The following is a 20231-nucleotide window of genomic DNA, read 5'->3' as shown; positions in this document are numbered from 1 at the left end:
ATTTCAGGCATTTTTCCCCAGAGCAGTCTGAAATCTCCCTACATGTTTGCCTACATGTTTCCTACAACCCTATTTACGGATTCATAGAAAGCCTGCAGAAATATCACGTCTAACAACTTAACCCATAATGCAGCTAACATCTTCGACAAGCCCGAGTGCAGACAGAGCGAAGTTGTGCGGATTCCAGGTTCCATAGGTATGTTAGGAAACGAGACAGGCGAGTTGCTGGCTGTGCGACTCAGCGGGAACCAAGTATTCCCAGCGACCGGAATCTCACATAGTCGAAGCGCTGCTATATCTAAACTGTACATTTTCCTTCCCACACAAATCACTCACTAAGGAACAATGGATCACTAGTGTGATAAGCCCAAACGAGTAGTAGCTTAAACTCGCCATTCAGACCACACACTGTATTCCACTCTAATGTGCAGCGTTGCGGCGCTGCGGGTACGCGATTTAATGAATGAATGAATGAATGAATGAATGAATGAATGAATGAATGAATGAATGAATCCATCCCCCGTAAAGTCTCAGCATGCCAATTTTTCAAGGAACTTCCCTCTGTCCCCTCCTTCCCCCACTCCATACCCCCATATTTTATGGAAATATTCGGAGCCAGAAAAGTTACTTGCCGAAATCAGGAACCAAAAACCGCTTCTGAACCTCTGTAGGCCACTTCAGATATAGTTTTCATTGTCAAGGTAAGTAGAGGAATTCAGGATATCGCTGCAGAACAGACATTCGGCTCTAACTTAGGAAGACGATCTTAATGTTCAAACAATGAACGATAATCTCACAGCTATCATTAAGGAGTGTGCAGTAGAAGTAGGCGGTAGGTTGGTTCGACAGGAAACCGGCAAGCTATCTCAGGAGATATAAAATCTGATTAAGAAACGCCAAAGCACGAAAGCTTCTTACCCTACAGACAGAATAGAAACAGGCACCACTATAAAAGTTAATAAATAAGCGCAAGGTAACCTACATAAGGGAGTTTAATATGGAGAGAATCGAGCATGCTCTAAAGAACGGAGGTAGCCTAAAAGCAGTGAAGAGGAAACTTGGCATAGGTAAAAACCAGAGAGAGAAAGACAAAGAGGGCAATGTCATTAGCAATATGGATAAGATAGTTAAAGTAACTGAACAGTTCTACACAAATCAAATAAGTAGCCAATGTAATCGGAACGTTAATGAGAGAAGCATTAGCGTACAGCAATGGGACATCCCACCAATAACGAAAGAGGAAGTAAGGAAACCCTTAGGAGCAATACAAAAGGGGAAAGCAGCTGGTGAAAATCAGGTAACAGCAGATCTCTTGGAGCACGGAGGGGAGATTGTGCTAGAAAAACTAGCTGCTCTTTATACGCAATACGTTATAACTGCGAGCCTACCAAAAGCTTCGAAGAATGCTAATATTATCTTAATTAATAAATAAAGGAGACGTCAATGACTTGAAAAATTACAGACCGATCAGCTTACTGTCCGTTGCCCACAAGGTATTTACTAGGGTAATCGGCAATAGAATCAGGGCAATCTTAGACTTCAATCAACCAAATGCTCAGGCATGCTTTCGTAAAGGATTCTCGACAATAGACCATATTCGCACTATCAATCAGGTGATAGAGAAATGCGCAGAATATAACCAACCCCTATATATAGCCTTCATTGATTACGGGAAAGCATTCGACACAGTGGAAACCTCTGCAGTCATGAAGCCATTGTGGAATCAGGGTGTTGAAGAGCCTTATGGGAAAATTCTGGAAGATATTTATAACCACTGCACAGATACTATAATCCTCCCTAAAGTAAGCAATAAAATTCGAATAAGGAAGGGTGTTAGGCAGGGAGACACGATCTCACCAATGCTATTCGCCCTCTGTTTAGAGGAGGTGTTCAGAGGCCTAGATTGGGAACAATTGGGGCTAAGAGTTAATGAAGAATACCTCAGTGATTTGCAATTTTTTGATGACATTGCATTGCTAAGAGTTGAGTTTCCCCTCTTCAGACTGCGCCAGTTGCAATCACCTTCAGGTGACGATGAGAGGAATGACCTTAACGATGAAATCGGGGTTCCTTGATGACCCGGTGGTTCTAACTCGCAAACATTCACGTTACTCAAGGAAAGGAGAAGGCTAACTATTTATTTACAACATAAATAAAACAAGAAGAAACAAAGCAAGGAGAAAACTATTTGCAACATGATTAAATTGTTGATCAGATGAATTCAGCCTTGGTTTAACCCAGAGCACTTACTTTTAACTCCTCTGTCTCCGCCCTTAGCGGTGACAGCAACCAATAAGACTACAAGCGACCAACCTCACCAATCAGTGGTTAGGGAAAGGAAAATAAGGTTTCCGCCAACTAATCACAAATTGGGGAAAGAGTCCTGATTAAACATTTGGGAAAGGAGAGGTTGCAATCAAACACACAAACCGCACAACCACGACTACCATTTCCCACGGCACCCACGGCACCACAGTTATTACATTCCTAACATTGTCATGTGTTCTCTATTTCGCACACGTACATGCGAGAGAAACATATGCCCACGAGACGATCACTCAAGTTTTTACAGAAAAAAAGAGAAGAAGACAGTCGTTAAGGGATGAATGCGCTTCATGGTCACTCGGCTCCTACCCAGCCGTATCTCTTGCATTACCGAAGCCTCGGCAACCCCTTGACGCCGCACACATGTCGACAGCTGTACCTGGCTAGGCTTCTTCAAGACGGGTTATGCGCGTGACGCCTCGAAGAAAACAGGGGCATCCGCTGCAAGAAGGGGAGGAAGGGACGGGACGGGTCCTTTGTGGGCGACGCGCTGATCACCATACAACCACTTCCGACCCCACTGGTGCGGCCTTCCTCACGAACACGAGAACGACTGGCACCAAGGAAAGGTCAGCGAACTTCACACTAAGTCACTCAGGAGATGAACTGCAAAGCATGATCAATGGGTTAGGTAGACAGAGCAGAACGGTGGGTCTTAAAATTGCCATGCAGAAAACGAAAGCACTGTTCAACAGTATCGCAAGGGAGCAGCAGTTCACAATTGGTAGCGAGGTGCTGGAAGTGGTATGGGAATACGTCTACTCAGGGCAGGTATATAGTGACTGCTGACCCGGATCATGAGAGGGAAATAACGAAGAAAAAGAGTGGGGTGGAGCGCATATGCAGTTTCTCTCAGATCATGAATGGCAGTTTACCAATATCCTTCAAGAAAAAAGTATACGCCACCTGTATCTTAGCGGTACCCACCTATGGGGCAGAAACGTACGTGGAGGCTAACGAAAAGGGCTCAGCTTAAGTTAAGGACAACGATGCGAGCCATGGAAAGGAAAATGATAGGTGTAACTTTAAGAGATCGGAAGCGGGCAGAGTGAGTGAGGGAACAAACGCGGGTTAATGACATCCTAGTGGAAATCAAGACAAGAAATGGGCTCTGACAGGGCATGTAATTCGATGGCAAGATAAAGACTGCTCCTTACGGCTAACGGAGTGGATTCCAAGAGAAGGCAAGCGTAGCAGAAGGCAGCAGAATGTTAGGTGGGCAGATGAGATTAAGAAGTTTGCCGGGATGTGGTGGCCGCAGCTGGAAAAGGGAAGGATTAATTGGAGAGACATGGGAGATGCCTTTTGCCTGCAATGGGCGTAGTCAGGCTGCTGATGATGACAAAATCAAGCACTGCCACTATAACAAGACTAAAAACTACGGTAGCAAGAAATCTGGACATAGGGTCTCAAGATCTTATCGTATCAACTCTCTGGTAATGTTTGCTTCTGGTCGTCTTAATTGTTTAATATCTTTTTTTCACTGAAAATTGCTCTGTGTAGTTATGAAGGCGGGCCAAAATGTACGCCTTTGCCTGATGCTTTCAACGTTTGTTTGCGTGTGCGTTGTTTTGCAGCTCTGTGGTGTGCTTGAAGCAGCTACGACCCGTTAAAAATGTGCGCCGCTATTGCCTTCTAGAGCTGCGTATTCAAAAGTTGTCACTGAGCCAGTCTCAGACTTTCCGATGCTTCGATGTTCAGCTGTATACTTAATTGTACACGTAGAACTTCCCGCATTTAAGAGAGCGCTATCCATAGGATGGGGGTGGGTGCACTTTAGTTCAGCTGTACAGTGCTCCTTTAGCCATCCCCAGAACTCCGGTACAGGCTCAGCCGCTCAGGGCGAACCGACTTGACGTATTTGCGTGCTGACTTTGCCCACTTAACTGGGATGTGAGGGTAAAGCTTTTGTCATCGATTGATCAGGACACTAAAAAATACGTTACTAGGTGGAAAAGCAGGAGCGATGCAGTTCTTTAACTTTAGAAATAGAGTGGAATGCTTCTGGTTGAACAGTCATGCCACTATACGGAAGCAAATGGAAGACAAAGCCAGTTTTTGTTAGCCGATGAAATTTCCTTCATTTTCTTGGGAATTCTTGAAATTCTTCGGAATCTTCGGTGGATTCCCATTTTGCCTTCAGGCCCGATGCGAGCCGAAAATTTTTTGAAAGAGAGGAAATTCTCTGGCTGCAACATCACTGCTTTGACCATCCTAGAGAGGCGCATGCAGTAAGGTGTTTTTTTAAATATTTTTTAAGACTGTACATTGTACAGTAGCCGGCGTATTAGTTTAGACACCTTTCAAAATTTATTTCTTCTATACTGCTGGTTTTTCATGCTCAAAGCTGGCATGGTGATCGAAATTTGAGGCATACTTCGTATAATAATGAACTTCTCTTCGGCAGTTATTTATTAATACGTCAAGTTGAAAAGGGAAACAGCGTCGTTTACCGAACCGGCCCGTGAAATAACGAACTGAGCGCGCGACCGTGGCGAAGTGCTGCCATCTGCCGCTGAACGGCATGAACACACCAGTCACTGTTCTTTGCCGATGTTCTCTTTTCCCGAAAGACGGCGGCACCATCCCTCTCGTTTGTGTGATGCGATTGAAAATTGGGAAGGGGAGGGGGAGGGGGTAGACGACGGCAATTTTAGTGCGAAATCACTATTAGCCTCCTCTCCGCAAAATCCCACTGTTTGCGTGAAGCCCCTCAGAGAGTGACGAAAAGGAAGAAAAGGCGCATAACTAACTGGCTCCTTGGATCAGTGGACACCTCAATCGGGCTTTGAGCTAAGTAGCGGTAGTGAGAAGACAATGTGCGTTGCATGAGTTGGCGTTGACAAAGTTGTAAACTCCGTTGATTCAAGGGAAAGTAAATGCGCATAAACGGCTCCTTGGGCCTGTGGACATCACAGTCGGAGTGGCGTAGCCAGAAATTTTATTCGAAAGGGAGGGGCTCATGCTGCAGCGCGGCCTCCTCATAGAATTTGTGGAAGGCTCAAACGCAACAATAATAACTGCATTGCCATAGCCATTGACAATGTCATTGTGTATTAGATGACGCTAGGCACTGTCTAGACAAGTGAAATAGTATTTTTTAAAATAAAATAATGTATTCTTATGTCTTAAAGACCGTGACAGACACGAATACAAAACATAAAACTGAGCAGGGGACAAGACACAGCAGAGAAGGAAACAGCACGAGCTCGCCCTGTTTGCTTCTCTTCTGTGTCTTGTCTCCTGCTCCGTTTTATGTCTTGTAATCATGTCATACCAACTATCCCCTTATCGTGCACTCATGGCAGACATAACTCATACCAATGCTTCCATGTTTTTGCGTATTAATTAAGTAAAGAAAATATAACACGAAATTTAGAACTTTATCGGTCCGGAACCAGCAAAGCAGTGCATGGCGCTGATATGAAATACGTAAAGGCCATGAAATTAGCAAGTAGAGGACAAATATTTTAATGAATGTTTTTCTTTCAAGAAACTTTACATTTTTATACATTATGCAACTAGCAGGGAAAAATCTCAATGACGCTGTCTTTCGTTTCAGTCTACTGAGCAGCAGCAGCTGTCACTGGTCATGTATTGCGAGTCATTGTATCGAAATTTTAGTCGCGAAGCCCCATAAGCACAACACAGCGCTGTGTTGTGTCCCTGCCTGTGTCCTTCTTCTACGTCCCGTTCGTTGCGCTGTAGTTATGGAATATAGGAACCAAGTCGCCCAACAACTTACCTTGAGGTACGTGTCTGTAGTGCCCACCAGCAAAACCGTGTTTCGCACAATATTTTGTGCTTACAAATGCTAAACCGGCAGCTAATTCTTTATTTCTACCCCACGACTTAACGAAGTACTCCAGAACTCCACAATGTCAGTAGAAGAGATTATTGTAGAACTAATACATACATTCAATCAAATGTTGGTGATGGTGATCGATCAGTTGTAATGGCGCTATGACATATCTTGTTCAAAGAGCGCAATTACTGATGTGTTTAGTCCGCACAAGGCAATGATGTGAAAATGAAACAGTACAATTACTATCTCAAGAGGCTGGTGTATACGGCAAGTAATCTAAAAGCAACTAAACAAGAGATGAAGAAATGGAAGGTGGGAATTTGACTTCCCAAAAGCCTCATTGCACGCCGCTTATTTTTTATGCAAGCAGACTAAGGTACATGTCAAGGGCTCAGTCATACCCTAGCTCAGCCATGAGAGCATTCAGTCGAGTTTTAATAATCCTCTTTGGTGGGAACTTAATCCAAAATAAACGTTCACAAGTGAGACACGCAGGCCTTGTGAAAGCTCCAAGTTTTCCCGCGCGAGGATGAAGTACCATTAGCCAAACAAAAATTGATGGTCGATTTGAGTAGTTAGGCCAAATGCGAATAGGTGTCTCGCGTATCTCCGTGGGAGAGAAGCCCTGGCCAGGGTGGTGTGTAGAAGGATGCACCCAGATTATTTCGGGGTCTGCAAGAGATATCTGCATGTTCTGTATGTATCCCGCTGACGTCCATGGGACGCCAGTGTTGTCACTGGATGATCCTTGTATTGTTTTCCGCTGACGGGCGTATGGCAAGAATCGAACCGAATTGGACGGAAAGAGTTGCATTGTAGCTGCCTTATATCCATTACAAACAATCCATTCTCTTGCTTACAAATGGAGAGCACAAGGCGGGGTAAATTGCTACGGTTAAACAGCGTGCATAAAAAGGTGCCTTCATTGTTCGCAGTTCCCACCTGTACACACAGATTGGAAATCTATATTCATGTAGCCCGTGGTTAACAAAATTTATGAGCGCGAAAAAACGCAAAAGGGTAGAGTTTTATCATATCAGCTAAACTCAAGCGGGAATGACTTGCAAACTTTGTGCCTTGTTTTCTGTGCTGACATCATGCCAAATGATGTGTCTTGTTAGGTACGTCACAGGGCTCTTTTCGGGATGGAGAGAAGGAATCACACACGGAAAGGGCCCCAAACAAACTTAATCAGGAAATGGCTGCCCCCGCTCTCCCGACGGTGTTGAGACGACGTCTGGACGCCACAGCGGTGATCCGGTGCTTGGAAGTCTGCCGTAACTATGGTAGTGTCGATGATGACGATTGGCCCATGACGAGCTGCGTAGGTACGATGACGGGCAGGACTCGCGACCAATATTTACCTGGTGGATGGTCGTTTCACGAGAGGCGATGCTGGATCGGCCTCCTCTGCGGTGTCTCTCGCTCATCTGCCCACCGTCCTTGTGTTCTCGCCAGCTCGGGTCCTTTTCTTCTTGTCGTGCTCCTCGACACCTCGGAGCCCCAGCAACCGGGTGCCGTTGTAGCCGTTGTCAGTGCGTCGTCCCCGCATTCCCGTGCGTTGTTCGTCGACCCTTATTTAACCCCGCGTTTGCGACAAAAGGGCATGGGTCGTCGAAATTGCATCGAGGTCGGCGACTCTCTCTCCGCGCGTTACGCAAACCTGTCCTTCAGGCCATAAGAAGCTGTCACAGTCGTGCTCTTAACTGCAGCACTAAATGAAAAAAAAACTGCTTTTAGATTTTTTATTCAACCGCCATAAAGAGTCTTCATCATTGATGTCATTGATTTTAAATTTTTTTCGAAGCGCGCGTCGGACTTCCTTTAATTCGGTTTCCCACCGTATTTTTGCAAACGCCGAAAAGCGCTTTCTTTTGTGTCTCTCGTTTATATAGGGCTTAAAGTTAAGCGGCTCTCGGGCGGAGAGAGGGGGATTGTCTCCGACCTCCCCACCAGTATTGACAGTGATCTGACACCCCCCGCGCTACAATATAGGGACTGCATGAATCCGAAGCAAGCAACCATTTTTTATTCCTCAAAAAATTTCATCATGATTTTTAGTAAGAATCATTAACATGTTTTCTAAAACCTGGGACGAAAAATAAAAATAAATAGTCGCCAGCAAAACACAAAGTCTGGAAGAAAAGGGGAAACCCTTGTCCTAACACCATGAGCCAGTTCAGAGCTGGCCACACAGCTCCAAGGCTACGCAACAACAACGAGCACACTAGAAGAGCGCGGGGATCTCATATTTGAAACATGAGAAAATAACCACCTTCAAAAATTATTTCTGCCCTTTTTATAAAACTATGGGTAAAACAGGCCGCTGACCACTTTCTTTCCGTTCTTATTTCCCTTTCCACCTGTGCTCGAATCACTAGAGACCCCGCTTCGATAGGGCCACGCCTTAATTAAGCACTGCATGGTTTATTCTTTTGCACCCTCGAGAAACTAAATATCGTTTAACTCACACGAGGTTGCTACCATCGACACAAGGCAAAGCTGCTGATGAATTTTTAAATGCGTGGTTCTACTTATGCTAACCCCAGAAGCCGTGAAACTCAGCAATAGCTGTGCCGCCATCTGCGGGGAAAACAATGTCACACACGCTGATCTCATGGTTCTTTCCCGGCAGATGGCGGTGTTAGTTCATCAGCCGATCAGCTGAGAGCAGACGAAAGCGCTCCAGAACGTGCACAAGTCAGGGCAGTTGTCAAAATCATACTCACGCCATTGAAAGCTGCCTGGTGATCACATAACCATGGTTACTGCACACTGTGCTAAAAACAACCAGCGGCAGCACAGACGTCAGCAGCATCGCCGTGGAAAAGCTAGCAGTGGCAGTGGCCAATTCGTGTAAGCCCACACACTATCACCCTCAGAAAACCAGTAATTTTAGTGGAAAGGGTGTCGTGATTGTAGGTAACACCCATTCTGTACCCACGTTTTTTTTGTGGATTTTAATGGGCTGATCTGCTGTCAATGAGCCTGTGGAGATAGCTGGGGATGAAGCGGTCTTACGGCAGTTTCTTAGGTGCCCTTCATACAACTGGATAAATTACGGCGCTAATTAATACTCTAATTCTGATAACAGACGTTTGCCACTTGATGCATGCAATTGTACTGATTCTTAGCGGGATAAAATGTTCATTGCAGACCGGCACAAACTCCAACTGCGAAGTCGCATACGTGGTCATCGCCGGCGATTTTCACGAAATCGACGCCATGCTGCGGCGCCGCCGGCAGCTGCTCCGCACCACGTGACCAGCCACGGCGTAGCCACGGAGCTTAAGGGGGGCCACGCTGAATGCTCGAAGTGCTAGCGTAGTTTAGTTATCGCTGCAAAAAAAAAAAAAATCTCGCTATGGACTGATAACCCAGCTGCTCATAAACTACCAGAGCATTAAAAATAAAATTGATGAATTCTGTCTTCTTGTTCAATCTACAAATCCATCAATTGTTCTTGGTACTGAGTCATGGCTCGATTCGTCTGTCTTGAATTCTGAGGTTTTCCCTTCCGGATATCAGTGTTTTCGTCGCGACCGTTGCACAAGAGGCGGGGGTGTGTTCATTCTCGTTGCTTCGGGTATACCATGTGTAATGTTAGACTCTTCTACTGTTACGGAGTCTGTGTTTTGTAAATTAAGATTATCGAATGGAAAAAGCCTGACAATTGGGGTATTCTACCGCCCACCTGGTTCATCGCGAGCAGAATTTGAGCACCTATCAAGTATTCTCGACGCTGTTGACGGTGATCCTATCTTGTTGGGCGGGGACTTCAACCTCCCTGGCATAGATTGGTCAGCCAGTTCCCCGAGAGACAGTGCTCAAGGTTCCTTGTACTCGACATTTTTCGATTTAATTGATTCATTCATGTTCCATCAGTACATTCATGATGCGTCTCGCAATGATGGCTCTGGGAATATTCTTGATCTATTGCTGTGCAATACCCCGAACGTTATAACAGATGTTAGAGTACTGCCGGGAATAAGTGATCACAATATAGTGATAGCCGACATTTTAATTGGAAATGTGTCAGTCGCAAAGAAACTCGCGCGAAAGGTCTATGTATTTAGTAAGGGAAATTATGAGAGCATTAACATAGAGTTAGAATCATATTTTTTGGTTTTCGATACTTTGGCTGATGAACTTAGTACTGAGCAGTTATGGACCATTCTAAAAGAAAAACTCTTACAGCTACAAGACATGTTCATCCCCACGCAAACTATATCTCCTAGAAGAGCTAAAAACAAACCATGGTTCAACAGCCAGTTACGCGCTCTCACGAAAAGAATAAAGCGAGTTTATCTGAAACTTAGAAAAAGGCGTTGCCCTGGGAATCTAGCTGAACTAAAAAGGTTGAAATTTGAGTTTAAATCGCTAGCAGGAATAGCGAAACTTTCTTACTTTTCTTCACTTGGAGACAGGCTGGCACAGGATTCGAAGCAATTCTGGAAACATGTTCGCAGTCGCGGCAAAGATGACTGCTCGGTACCAACGATAAAAAGTGGTGATACGCTCATTGAAGACGACGCATGTAAGGCTGACACCTTTAGTAAATATTTCTTGTCGGTATTTACTTCATCCCACTCGCGAGCTTTACAGATTCCAGCAAGTGCTGATCTGATGCCAGAAGTTATCTTTAGTACACCAGGAATTCGCAAGTTATTGCGCAATCTGAACCCGTCTGTTGCAAGCGGCCCAGATGATTTACCAGCAGCAGTTATCAAAAATTGCGCTGATACATTGTCATTGTATTTTACACGATTATTTGAAAAGAGTTTGCAAGAAGGCACTCTGCCGAAAGACTGGAAATTGGCTCGCGTTGTGCCTATCCATAAAAGTGGACCGAGAAACTTGGTAGAAAACTATAGGCCAGTGTCTCTAACAAGTATAGCTTACAAGACAATGGAGCATGTAATTTACAGTTCTATCATGTCGCACCTCGTTAAACACAATTTGCTTAACCCTGCTCAGCACGGATTTCGCCAAGGTTTGTCTTGCTCTACACATTTGGTTGAGTTTACTTATGATATCGCAGTTGCTATTGATAAACAGAAAGTTATTGATTGCATTTTTTTGGACTTCCAGAAGGCATTTGATATTGTTGCGCATGATCTCCTTGTTTCTAAATTACGCAGCTACAATTTGAATGAAAGAGTCATTGTATGGATCTCTGAATACCTATCCCTACGGCAGCAGTGTGTAGTTGTTGGTGGTCGCTCCTCAAACTATGGTTCTGTCACTTCAGGCGTCCCCCAGGGCTCTGTTCTGGGGCCACTTCTTTTTTTGTTGTATATAAATGATATTAATGCTGATGTTACTTCTTCGTTCAGAATGTTCGCAGACGACTGCGTGATTTATAGAATTATAGATAGTTCACTTGATGTGCAAAGCCTGCAAAACGACTTAGATAAGATAGCCATGTGGTGTAATGATTGGGACATGACTTTGAATACTAAAAAGTGTGTACACGTCACCTTTTCGAGGAAGCGTTCCTACCCTGCTTATATCTACACTATCAACCATGCGGCCTTGAAAAAAGAACAGAATTTTAAATACTTAGGCGTTTATCTTACTGCTGACCTGAGGTGGTCAAAGCATGTTAATTACGTCGTAAAGAAAGCTGCTGGTATATTAGGTTTGTTAAGAAGAAATTTCAGCCACCTTCCACAGCATCTCAAAGAACAGCTATATTTTACTCGCGTCCGCACAGTACTCTAATATGCATCAGTGTGCTGGGACCCACACACACAAGAACTTATTGACAAATTGGAAAAAATTCAAAATAGGGCAGTCCGCTTTGTACTTGGAAACTATTCCAGGACACTCAGTGTCTCGGAAAGCAAAAGGAATCTTCAGTGGCCAGAACTTAAAACTCGAAGAAGAAACCTGAGATTAAAATTTTTGCATAACATTTTCTATTCCAAGACTGGCATAGACGGATCAAAATATTTGAAGCCGCCTTTCTATGTCTCGAAGCGAAGGGACCACAATTTAAAGCTTCATGAATTTCCTTTTAAAGGTGACGTACTCCGTTATTCGTTTTTTCTGCGAACAGTTCGCGAATGGAATGCTTTGCCGCCACATATTGTTAATGTTCTACCTAATGATGCCTTTATTCACGCGTTAAGTGCATGATTTTTTGTTTTTTGAATGTGAAAGTGCCCCCCTGCTGTAATGCTGAAAGGCGATGCAAGTACCAAATAAATAAACACGGAGCAACGTACGTGCGTGCGTTCACTACAGTAGCCCGCGTTAAATACATATTTACCTTGGTGCAACGAATGATGCAATGCCGCACGCAACTCCAACGTCATCTGGACAGCAATGCGTGGTCGTGGCATGCGGCAGTACACAGCGAAAGCGGAAAAACATTGATGCTAGTTCATGCGCACGGCATGGTACTCTGAAGTCCGAGTGCGGCTGCGACATGTTTTTGTTGCATAGTTTTCCTGCCAATCCGGAGTTGAATCGACAGTGGTTGACGTTAATTAATAGGAAAAACTTCGTACCATCTCAGAGCTCACGTGTATGTTCTCTGCAATTCGTCGATGGAAAGCGCACGGAAATGAACCCACTGCCTATGCTGGGCCCGGGATACGAACGAAAGGAACGTAGTCACCCACTGGTGATTTTCTTCTTCCGCGCTGTGGTCAAAGTCGTTGGCGTTAACGCTGATGCACAGTTAGAATATTAGCGTGTGTACTGTGAAAATTACTGTTTAACCCACTATAAACAGCACGCAGCAAGGCCGAGCGAAAACCCGCCCTAAGAAACTGTCCATCTCACACCATCAGCCGTTTTAGTTGGTTTTTTTTTTCGCTAACCGGAGTCCTTAAAGCCTTTTATTCTTGTAGCGAAGGGTCAGTCGATGATGCACGCCCGTGATTGCATGACTTTGACTTTACCGACGGTTGCTAACAGAAGTGGCGCCTTTATGGATCGATTACGGGTTACATTTCTTTGCGTTCAGGTGATCCACGGCCACAGGCGCCTGATGCGCGAAGACTGCATCCCGCCGACAGCGAAACGAAAGTTGAGCATATCAAGTGTAAGCATAAAGGCTTCGTGACACATGTAAACTTTGTTTTCATTTCAGAAACAAGACAAGGACAGTAATGTAGTATATAAAGCATGCAATACATTACAAGTACCTGCACAAAATGTGAGAACCTCTTTTTTTTGCCGCAGAGCAGTCAAAAGACCAGCATTAAAAAATAACTAGGAATGATCTAAATATGGTAGCATCAAAAAGATTTTTCTACACAGGTTGATTGTGAAACTAGGTAGCATAGCACCAGGGCTGAGCTACCTAAATAGACAAGCTCAGCGTGGACACATTCAGCATTTTGTTTTTTGCCTATGAGCACTGATGTTGCCTAGTGCAGTTCTGCATGTGTGTGTGTGGCAGTAACTTGATTTGCCAACATTATGAATAGATAGGTAGATAGATATCTTTATTTAGACAACAGCGTCTCGGGTGCAGGGCCAAAAGGCAGATGTGATCTGCTTGACGGGGCCCAAGCAACCCTCGCACAACTCAGAATAGGCAGAAAAGGAACAAAAACTTCATGCACTTATTACATAGACAACGCACTTTTAAAACATAGTAAACAATGAGGAAAGTGCATACTTTTGCAATAACTAAATTATACACTGAATAGTTACAAGGTATGAATGAACTCAGAAATGCAAGAAAATTTGCACAGCCAACGAAACAGCAGAAACAATGAATATTTCTATCAACAACCCATTAATCGCTAGAACAAGAAAGCAGGTAATATGAAGCATTCTGTTTAAAAAATTGCTCGGACCCATATTTGTGAATAATTTTCATGGCCTGTGTACGTTTATTAAGAATACTGAGAATTAATTAGGAAAGCATTTGGGTACCATAGTTAGTTTGCACAAGTGGCTTTTGGGTAGTTGTTGTGTATTAACTTATAAGGAGCATTACTAGTTGAGTGAATTCAAGATATTTAGATGGATACAGTTTGTATTCCTTAGAGATATGACAAAGCAATTTCAATTCAAATAATTGGTCCACCTTTAGAACGGAGTGCTCTAAAAAGATCATTATAGGCAAGATTTTCGACATATCGTATGGCTTTTTTCTGCATCATTATCACCCTCATAAGGTTAGTTTTTGTTGTACACCCCCAAATCAGTAAACTATAGTCAAGATGCGAATGAATTAGGGTGTAATATAATTGCCACTTCAGCCATTTGGGAACCATGTTTCTAATTTTATGCAGAACGCACAGTGACCTGGTTATGCTGGGATGAATCCAATTAATATGCAGAGTCCAGTTCAAGTGTTCTTCAAAAATGACACCTAAAAATTTGTAGAAAGAAACGCGTTCAATTACACGGTTTTCGAAAGTAAGCTGAATTCCAAAATCATCAGTCTTGTTGAGAGCTCTAAATAAAATAACCGTTTTTTACTAACATTTGATTCTAGTTTATATTCAACCATAAGGATAATTCATGTAATCATGCATAAGCCACTGCCCAAATATTATTAAGATGCATGCCGGAAAAAAACACACTAGTATCATCTGCATAAAGAATTACTGCAGGAGTTGTTGGGATGGCTATATTATCATTAATATAAACAATAAAGAATATTGGACCCAGAATAAACCCTTGTGGGACATCATATATTATGCCTAGTTGTGACTGATGGACATTCAGATATGTGGACTGCATGCGACAGGAAAGATATCTGCGGATCAGTTTTAAGGCAACTCCTCGAATGCCATAAAACAGTACCTTATAAAATAATATGTCATGTTTAATAGAGTCAAAAGCCTTTTTGAAATCTAAAAAACTCTATCTGTCTACTGTTTATCATCCACATTAGAAGATATTTTTCTTTTACACTAAGCAGTGCCATTTCAGTTGATCGCTTCTCTCGAAAGCCGGACTGTTCATTGGCAAAAATCTGTCTGCCATCAAAGAACTTACATAGTCTAATTTTGATCAAATATTCTAGTAGCTTAGAAAACAAAGGAAGGACAGATATAGGTCTGTGGTTACTTTTGTTTTCATATGAACCACCTTCGTGCAAAACAATCATTTTGGCAATTTTCGTACCGTCTGGAAATATGCCCTGAGCTAACGCTTCGTTACATATACGCTGCAAGGGCACGCTGATGAGTTCAGCAACAGCTATAATAGGTTCGGCCTTAATTTCGTCTACACCTGAGGCAGTGGATTTATCTAAGTTTATAAGGAATGCTGTAAGCTGCCTGTTCTTGCAATTGAAACATTACCATCTGCTGCTTTTCACATTTGACTCATACTTCGACCATTTACTTCGAGCCATTCAGTTGCCAACTGAGTAACAAATTTTCACCTTCAGACTGCACTTTGTATTGCACAACCCTCAGTAGTAAATGAATTGTTCGTGCACGGATTACTGTGCTGTCTCGACAGCTGCCTCTTAACAGCGAAAACAAGGCAAAACATCTGCGCCCAAATAACAATGCAAGCATGCATGCAACATTTAATTCTAGTTTATTTATATTCAACCATAAGGATAATTCGTGTAATCATGCATTAGCCTGAGCCTCAATATTATTAAGATGCATGCCGAAAAAAGCACACTAGTATCATCTGCATAAAGAATTACTGTAGGGGTTCTTGGGATGGCTACATTATCATTAATATAAACAATAAAGAATTTTGGACCCAGAATATACCCTTGTGGGACATCATATATTATTTATGCTAGATGTGATTGATGGCCATTCAGATATGTGGACGGCATGCGACAAGAAAGATATCTGCGGATCAGTTTTAAGGCAACTCCTCGAATGCCATTAAACGGTACCTTATAAAATAATGTCATGTTAAATAGAGTCAAAGGCCTTTTTGAAATCTAAAAACTCTATCTGTCTACTGTTTATAATCCATATTAAAAAATATTTTTCTGCCATCAAAGAACTTACATAGTCCGATTTTGATCAAATATTCTAGCACCTTAGAAAACATAGGAATGACAGATTTAGGTCTGTGGTTACTTATATTGTCATATGAACCACCTTTGTGCAAAACAACCATTGTGGCAATATCCGCACCGTCTGGAAAAATGCCCGTTTCGTTATGTATACATATACGTTTCGTTACATATACGCTTCAAGGGCATGCTGATGAGATCAGCAACAGCTATAGTAGGTTCGGCCTTAATTTCGTCTACACCTGAGGCAGTGGATTTATCTAAGTTTTTAAGGAATGCTGTAGCTGCCTTTTCTTGCATTTGAAACATTACCATCTGCTGCTTTTCACATTTCACTCATACTTCGACCACTTATTTAGAGCCATTCAGTTACCAACTGAGTAACAAATTTTCACCTTCAGACTGCACTTTGTATTGCACAACCCTCAGCAGTAAATGAATTGTTAGTACACGGATTACTCTGCTGTCTCGACAGCTGCCTCTTAACAGCGAAAACAAGGCAAAACATCTGCTAACATATAACAATGCAAGCACGCATGCAGCTGCACACATGAACTCTAACTGACACACAGCAACAATTAGCGCGCCTTGATCCTCGTATTCTTAGGCCACTGCTTGTACTGCATCTGGTAGGAATGTAAATGGGGTGTTGTTGTTTCTGTCTTCACATAGTACATTTATCACATTGCGACAACTCATTTTTGCACTCCCCTCTCTGCAGGTGTCTTCCGACACCGGGGACGGTGCAGATCTCCTCCCAACCTTCTAGAGTAATGTAAGCATGCATGCTGCAGCGAATGTTAACTTAATTGCGGCACAGGCACAATTAGAGTGCCCTGTTTCTATTTACAGGCTGTAGCTTCTACTGCATCTCTAACAGGCGACCTGGCTTCTGGTTGGAACGTAAATGGGGTGGTGTGGTTTCTGTGTTTAAATACATTTATCATATAATGCCAACTCATTTTTGCACTCTTCTCTTTACAGGTGTCTTCCAACACTAAGGGCGCTGCAGATCTGCTCCCAACCTCTGACAACAACGCAAGTAGGCTCGAAACAGTACAGTGTGAAAAAAGCTCACAGTTCCTCTTTTGTGTGTTGACAGGTTACCATTTCAAAGGACAGCTACCGAAATGTCAGTATGCACTCGCGAAAGGCTTAACCAAACTCATTAACATTCTATGAATGTGTTAATAGGTTCTGCCATTTGTCACTTAAGATACCTCGCATGGCCTGCCCATCAGGAATACAGTGATTGTAAGTATGTGCGCAGGCACTGAGCCTAGAAGCATGCGGAGGATTCTAGGCACCGATTCACTCATTTATTTTTCCCAGGATGGTGTTCCTGTTCATCAAAATATTTCAAGCAGTTCATACAGCAGTGAACTAAATATAAGCTCACATGATTTCCCAAGTTTTTCGACCTAGCTGCAAATGAGACAAAAAATCACTACTGGTGGTCTTTCCTATAAGGTTGATGCTGTGTCAGCTGGCATGCTGCCTTCGGATGACGAAGACGTGAGTGGGCATGCAGGCCTTTTCATACATCATCTCGACATGCAGCAGATGCTAAATGGGTGTATTTTGTGGGCCAACAGGTGGCGGCCGACCTAAGAAACGCGCCAGATAAACAAACAAGAATGTACTCCTGTTTTCCTAACCTCAAATGTGGGCTCAAAAATAGCCTCAAATGTGACTACGCTAAATTTATTATTGCAGGTCGAAACAAAAGACAACTCTACGCAATGGGAGAAAACACCAACTGACCCCTCATATCCATCAAGGAATCACTGCCACTAAAAGTATTTGTTCCCAATTCCTGACACCACAGGACATACTCTTCTACACAGGAGTTCCAATAGTAGTATTCAACAAACTTGTTGTGAACCTGCAAGCAATGGACGCGAAAGTTTCGAAGACTATAAGTCTGAAAGAGCAGCTACTCCTGGCGCTCATGGGGCTAAGACTTGGTCTGCTGTGTGCCGACCTAGGAAGGAATTTTGAGATTTCCGTGTCAAGTGTGTCAAAAATGTTTACAAATATGCTGTGCCACTTAGAAAAGATAATAGAAGATGTAGTGTTTGGCTTCCAAGAGCAGCTATTAATGACAACATGCCGCAGAGCTTGATTAAAAGTGGTAATGGCCGCACCACATCCATCTTTGATTCTACAGAGCTGTTGCTCCAAAGGCCCAGGAAACTTCTTGCTAGAGCGCAGAGCTATAGCCCATACAAGGGCTTCAACACAGTGAAATTCCTCACTGTAATAGCACCCAGCGGCCTTATAATATGGGTGTCGGATGTGTACGGCGGAAGTGCCTCGGACAAGTACATTGTAAGAACATGCGGCGTCGAAGATTACCTTCTTCTGGGGGACCACATTATGGCTGACAGAGACTTTAAGCTAGAACTTCACCCTAGAGCACAGAGCATCAACATGAACACAGCGGCCTTCACTAGAGGTGAGTGTTTTCAAGAACACATTACTTCTTTTTTCTCCCCAAACTCAAAGGGCTTTGATCTTCACCTTTAGGAAAGACCGAACTTTCTGAAGAGGAAGTGACAAGCACAAGGACGATCGCATCAGTGCGAATACACGTGTAAATAGCGATAAATAAGATAAAAGCTTATCGAAGCTTCAAGCATGCTCTGGCAATTAAGTCCAGGAAGCACATATATAGAATTGTTTTTTTTGTGTGCCGGGCTCTGCAACTTGAAGGGTCCTTTAATTAATAAAAATGAATAAAATGGACGTGCACACCTGCATCAAGGTAGTCTGAGTCACATTTGAAGCCAAACATGTACATAATATACTACTAATATGAAACACATTTACAAGACACTGTACAGTGGCATTAATTTGGAAGCTGGGGCTTATCAAAGGGGCTCTGATACACCTTCCGAGGAGAGGAAACCAACTTGCTCAATCACTGCATTGTGTTGTAATGAACACCTGAGCCAAATAATACACTTCTACAAGGAGCATAGAACCCACAATCACGCCCAAAAGTTGGCGGGCCCTTCCCGGCGACTTTTTCATGCTCGCTCTCATCTACGTATATATATGTTGAGAGGTGTCTATTGGTTAGATTCTTTCAGACGTCAGACAGCTACCAAGGCCGCGGCCAATAAGCCGCGTGGCTCCAGCGGGTCAGGAAGCTCTCCCGCGGAGAGGAGCGCCGAACTTCCAGCGTGCAATAAGTGACGAGAGGAGAGGGAAAGACGCGAAGACTCTGAAATTCAAATTTTTGACAACAGATAACTCTGTTTCTACAAAGCGCATTAAGAAATTCTTCCTGGACAATATTTGTGAAGTGGCGTGCTTTAACATCCCAGGCATACCGCAACTTTATTAGAGCCCCTTTCAGAGCCCCTTTAAAATGACAGCTGCATCACTGATCAAGCTGCTGTTACAGCCTGGGCAGCACTGCCTTTTCAAAAAACCTCTCTAGAGCATTTACATGTGTGTCCATGAAATCTTCCCACTTTCTGCACACAAAGCAACATACCTCCGTTGTCCACATGCAAATATAGGTAACACATAGTGCTGCCGATTATATTAAGATGGAGCTGTGCTTGAACTTGATAATAGTACATGTGAGTCACCTTTAATGCACCAGTGGCATCTAAACAAAAGTCTGTGTTTGTCCTGCAGTAACTAATTGAATAGGATGGACGACTCGGAGTGAGTAAAGACATTTCAGTTCAAGCAGTGCCGGAGAATGGCAATCGCAACGAGAAACCCCATCTGGACTGCACCCAAGAAAGGGGTATTCAGGAGGTATCATAAGGCTACAGACGACTAGCCTTCCATTCACATGCTGAGCTTGAAATGCAGTAAAGCACGCCACTTAGCAAGTGCTTCATACTCTATGCCGTACTCGATGGCAGGGCTGAAAATTGGTTTAGCCTTAAATATTCTATCCACTTATGATGTGCAGCTCTCCCGCTTTGAGCGGCAAACTTCCCTGAATATGGAAGCAGCTATTATACCCTTCCTAAGGAGAAACCATGCATTATGCTATCTTTGTTCTTTTGTTGCTGCTTCGATATCCACGGATGCGGCAACTGTAATTTTCAGCTGCTGTAGCACATTGTGCTGATTTTCTTGGCCAGCTGCAAACATACTGCCCAGGTTTAG

This window comes from Amblyomma americanum, chromosome 1, assembly GCF_052857255.1.
Source record: "Amblyomma americanum isolate KBUSLIRL-KWMA chromosome 1, ASM5285725v1, whole genome shotgun sequence".
Taxonomy (NCBI): domain Eukaryota; kingdom Metazoa; phylum Arthropoda; class Arachnida; order Ixodida; family Ixodidae; genus Amblyomma; species Amblyomma americanum.
The sequence above is the reverse complement of the archived record's forward strand: the minus strand, read 5'-3'. Positions refer to the sequence as shown.